Genomic DNA, 6,000 nt, shown 5'->3' with positions numbered 1-6,000 from the left:
GGCGGGTTATGGGGATGGGAGGGGGGAATCCCAGTGCCTATAAAACTGTGTCACATAAAGCAATGTAATCAATAAAAATAAATAAATAAACAAATAAATATAAAAATAAAAATAAAAAATAAATTTAAAAAAAAGAGTCCTTCCAAGAAAATATTCAGAGACACACTTGATGGAAGAAGGCTCAGAAATATATGACTTTGAAGATATAGAAAGCAGATCAGCACCCAAGGAATATAGGTGTCTGCTAGAATCTGGGAAAATTAAGAAAACAGACACTCTTCCAAAAGAATCTAGGTTTTTTTAGAGCACTCAGGAAAGGACACAGGCTTCTGACATGATGGTTTTGGGTTGGTGAGACCGATGTCAGACTAATGCTCCCAGAACTATCAGATAATTAACTCATTACCTTAAAAGAGTTTTAATTGTCTATTTGAAAGGCAAAGTGCGAGAGGGAGGGAGAGAGAACCAGAGAGATCTCTGACTCACTGGTTCACTCCCTAAGTATTCACAATGGCCATGGCTAAGTCAGCCCATGGCCAGGAGCCTAGAACTCCATCTAGGTTTCTCACATGCGTGACAGGGGTGCAAGTACTTGGGCCATCTGCTGCTTTCCCAGGCACATTAGTATGGAGCTGGATCAGAAGTAGAGCACCCAGGGCTCAATCCAGCACTGACATGGGATACCAATGTTGCCGTGAGCGGATTAACCTGCTGCACCAAACACTGGCTCTCAATATTTATCATTTAAGCCATGCAGTTCATGATAATTTGTTATGGTGCCAATAGTGTTTTTATTTGTTTTTAAAGCAGATTTTCATTTGAAAGACAATAATAGAGAGGAGACACAGACACACAGATATGTTACATCCATTCATTCACTCTTCAAAAGTCCACAACAGCCAGAACTGGGCCAAGCTGAAGCCAGGAGCCAAGAACTCCATTTGAGCGTCCCATGTGGGTGGCAGGGGCCCAAGTACCTAGGCCATCCCTTACTAATTTCCCAGACACATCAGCAGGAAACTTGATTGGAAGCCATGTAGCCAGAACTCACACCTGCTTTACATCTCAGAATCCATGGGATCTAGTTCAAGTTATAAGAAGAGACTTTATATGCTTAACTAATATTAAAAAAAGATACGTTATATGAATATCAATTAAAATGACAAAATAAGTTTCCAACCTGAAACACTACAAAAGGAGCAACAAAGTAAACAAATGAAGGCACAAGAAGGAAATAATAAAGATTAAGACAGAAATTAATGAGATTAAAAAGAAAAATAATAGAGGTTGGCATTTGGCCTAACAGTTAAAATATTGGTTAAGAGGTCCAGATCTAATATAATAGAGTCCCTCCTCTCCAGACTCCAGCTTTCTGTTAATGCAAACACTGGGAAGCAGCAGCGATGGCTCAAATAGTTAGGTCCCTACCACCCATGTGACAGATTTGAATTGAGTTCTTCGTTCCTGGCTTTGGCTTCAGCCCAGTCCTGACTGTTGTAGGCATTTGGGGTAGGGTGGGGGTGAGCCAGTAAATGAGAGTTCTCTCTCTCTCAAATAAAAATAAAAATGGCAATGTATCAATAAATCAAAGTTCTTCATTTCTACTAGTAAAATAGGCAAGTCTTTAATGTATTGACTAATATCACCAACTCAATATTAATTGCAGACACGATGGATGTTCCAAGAAATAAAAGGAAGTTATAGAGTATATATGTATATATGTGATATGTATATATATGATTAGAGATGGCATGAAATAAGTAACTGTTGAAACAGAAGGTTTTTTTTTCTTTTAATTTGAATGGAAGAGAGAGAGAAAAAATTCCCATCCACTGGCTTACTTCCAAAATGCCTGCAATTGCCCCCAGCTGGGATCAAGGCAGGAGCTGGAAACTCAAGGAAGATCCCCAAGATGAGTGGCAGAAACTCAACCATTTGGGCCATCATTGCTGCTTCATATCGTCTGCATTAGCAGAAAGCTGGAGTCACGAATGAAGCTTGAGGGGCCAACACTAGGCATAGCATGTAAAAAGGCCACCTGTGACACCAGCATCCCATATGGGTATCAGTTCAAGTCTTGGTTGCTTTACTTCCAATCCAGCTCTATGCTAATGCACTTAGGAAGGCAGCAGAAGATAATCTGAATCCTTGGGACCCTGCACCAACGTGTGAGACCCAGAAGAAGCTCCTGGCTCCTGGCTTTGGCCCAGTCCAGCCCAGCCATTGCAGTCATTTGGGGAATGAACCAGTGTAGAGAAGATCTCTCCTTCCTTCTCTCTCTGTAATTCTCAAATAAATGAAAACAAGTATTTAAAAATAAATAGTTTCTAAATAAATAGATTGTTTTTGCAAGTCACATACTAAAATTAAGATGGGTTTGTGGGAACCAAGAAGACAAGCCAACTTGGATTTCTAGGCTTTGAAAACAAAGGATGAGCCTGGAGCAGAAATGCTCATCTGGAATCACTGGAGAGGCCAGAGAGTGAGAAGAAAAAGTACTAGAGCCAAACCTGGAGGCATGCGCACATCCTCATGTTAAATGGGTGTCCTTCAACAGTAGCTCACAATACCTCTCTATTTTAATTAATTGATTAATTAATTATGAAAGGTAGGTATATACACACAGAGGAAGAGACAGAGTCAGACAGAAAAATCTCGAATCTGCTATCTCATTCACCAAATGCTTGCAACAGCAGGAGCTGCACCACACTAAAGCTGGGAGCTGGGAACTCAACACATGTCTGCCACAATGGTGGCAGGGTGTGCCTTAGCAGAAAGCTGGAGTGGGGAGGAGAGCCAGGAACTGAACCCTGGTGCTCTGAAACAGTGCAGACATCTCAAGCAGTACCTGAATTGCTACGGTATATGCTTGCTGTTCCTAATGCTTATTTCAATGTTATTACCTCTCTTATTGCAATCTGGAGGGAATACCCTCTCACTCCTGCAAAGGTACTGCATGTAAGTGGTGGCTATGCTACAAGAGGCAGCAAATTACAAGGGCCTTAAAAGGAGATGGAGAAAGTACTTAACCGTGCTTAATTTTCCCATCATTGGAAGCAATCTGGTGGAGAAGGTATGGTTGAATAAATAGGGGGAAGGAAAGTAACTGATGATAGGAGAGTCCGGGGCCTACTCTATTGTTCTAGAGAGAAAAAGAATGTATTACACATTCATTAACAGGTATGATGGGAATCATTTAATGGAAAACAATTTTTGGATGTTTTATCTTATTCATTCCCTGGGTTTATCTGCTGCCAGGAATATACAGTTGATCTGGGAGCCTTTGGATCGCTGGATTTTGATCACATAGTTGTTCCCCCAAGATGTTGTTACCACTCTAACCATTCTGCTGGTTCCAAGCTGCTCTGGTGCCCCCTGGAGGCTTGGACAGTGCCCCTTACCATTATTGTCAAGATTAGCCATTCAACCTTTCCTTCTTGACTGTGCTCTGCCCCAACTTATTGCCAGGAAGAAGAGCACAGGTGCGTTCTGCTATAGAGCCCATAGACTTTTCAGTCCCCCTTTGCCCAACCCCAGCCCAAGCAACGGCTTTGTGGAAGGGCCAATAGAGTCTTGCTTCTCTGTGACATTTTGCCTAAGCTCTTATCACCTCTATATGTCTGCTAGGTTTTGCTGAGTAGCACCTCCCCACCAAGCTTATGGCACACATCTATTTCTTATAATTCAATGCATCAACTTGATTCGGGCTGGAGAGTGTCACATTTTTCTATTGAAAGTGCAGCCTTCAAGGGCCAGCCCTGTGGCCAAGTGGGTTAACCCCTCCATTTGTGAAGCTAGCATTCCATAAGACTGCTGGTTAGAGTCCAGAAGGCTCAACTTCTGATCCATCTCCCTGTTAATGCATCTGGACAGGCTGTGCAGGATGACCCAAGTGCTTGGGCCTCGGACAGGCACTGGAGTGAGTGGCTCTAATGGAGTTTCAGGTTCCTAACTTTGGCAGCTGCTGGGGTCCGTGCAGTAGGTGTGGATGGCACAAGGTGTGAAGAGAACAGCTCCCCTGTGTGGCAGGGCCCGGGGGAGTTTCCAGCTGTTAGGCAAGGCCCAGTGGATTTCTCTCTGACCACCTTGACACAGTTTCACCACCTTTTTGCATGGACACTCAAGCACCCCACTAAGAATTCTGTAATCTATTGAGGCATTGTTTGCCCCTGTGGGATGGCTTTTATCACCAACGTGAGCTTGAGAGTTAATGCTATTGATAATATCTTGGTGAGTGGGCCTTTAACTGCACACAGGAGTACAATTAAACCCATGCTATTTCAGGACATCTTATTCTGTACCTACCCATTGCTCTGAAATCGGGCCCAGACATATAGCATGCTTTCTGGGAAATGGCTTAATAAGAATTTTACAAAGTAATGGAAGTGATGGGAGTGAGAGCTGAAACTGCTATGGCAATAACTATAGTTATTGTTATCTCAAAGGCTAGCCTGTCTTCGCAGTGGTTTTTTTTTTTTTTTTTTGGAGCATAGAAAATGTAACTGTTTTAGCCGCTTCTATAATTTTTAGCTAGAGGAATTAAAGATGCTTTTATTAAAGAAAAATGCTTTTGATTATTGTCACATTGTTTATGGGGTTATGGAGTCTGTAGTTGTAGGAGGATTTTATATTTGAAATTTCGGTTTTGGATTTTAGGTTTTTTCCCCTTGTAACTTATTTTCCCATTAAATGATGGGTAAAATGTAGAAGTAGAAATGTGGTGAGAAAGTACTACTGATTAGCAGGTGATTGCATGTGCCTTGGCCTTGGAGTCCTGGCTGACGCTCCACGGCTACTGTTGAAGAGTAAATAATGGCTTGCTTTGAAGAATATGAATACAGTATTTTGCAGAATTATCTTTAGATGCACCTGCTTAGCCCTGAAGTGCAGACGGAGTGACCAAACGTCTGTACATGCCCCCTTAGTCTTGAAGTAAAAAATAGAACAATTAGTTGTTTGTGTAGAAGCTTGAGAGGGGTTTTGAGAAAATAAAAAGGACAGCTTTTTCTGGGGCTGTGGTGAGAATGCATCAAGTGTCTGTGTCTGTGTCTTTCTTTATCGCGGACTCCACGCACCCTTCCCGAGCTCCGAACTCGGCTGGAGCTGGACTCCGGCAGGCAGCCATTGGGGGAGTAAACAAGCAGTTGGAAGAACTCTAACTCACTCTCTCTCTCTCTCTCTCTCTCTCTCTCTCTTTCTCTCTCTCTGTAACTCTGCCTTTCAAATGAATACACCAATATTAAGGGGGAAAAATGTGGCACTCAATCCAGTAGCATCAGCTGCAGTCAGAAACTTACTAAAAATATAGACTTTAGCCCCACCTCAGGCAAGTATAATCAATTAATCAATTTCTGCAATTTATTTTAAATATTTATTTGAAAGGCAGAGTGACAGAAAGAGAGATCAACTGGTTCACTCTCCAAATGGCTACATTGGCCAGGGCTGTGCCAGGCTAATGTCAGGAGCCGAAAAAATTCCATCTGGATCTCCTAAGTGTGTGATAGGGATCCAAGTCCTTGGACCATTTTCCACTGCTTTACTCAGAAGCTGGCACAGAATCAGAGTAGCTGGTACTCAAATGGGTACCCTGATATGGGCTAGTCACATCACAAATAACAACGTAATGTGCTGCACCACCACGCCAGCCCGTTTCTGCATTTTGACAAGATCTCTCTCTAACATTAAAGTTGGAGAACAATTAGTGTTGGAATAGCCTCTTAACTGGCGGTTGGGATGCCGGGTTTTGTTTGTTTTTTTGTTTGCAGTGATGGCTGCAGGCTCAAAAGCGGTGTTTGGAAAACTGTTACATAAATGATGCAAAGACACAGAGAAAGGAGGGTTTATTTTATTGCTTGGTCTGGTATTTCTTAGCTATGAAAAAAAAATGAGAAAAGGTAAGGTGGTCATTAAGGTTGGTGAATAGGGAAGATTGACACAAGTGGCCAGAAGGGATAGGGATTGTGGTTACAAAATCCAAGGCTTCAGCCTGTGGACTCAGGG

This window comes from Ochotona curzoniae, unplaced genomic scaffold (assembly GCF_017591425.1).
Source record: "Ochotona curzoniae isolate NIBS_2020 unplaced genomic scaffold, NIBS_Ocur_1.0 contig_1274, whole genome shotgun sequence".
NCBI classification, from domain to species: Eukaryota; Metazoa; Chordata; class Mammalia; order Lagomorpha; family Ochotonidae; genus Ochotona; species Ochotona curzoniae.
Note: the sequence above shows the minus strand (reverse complement) of the source record.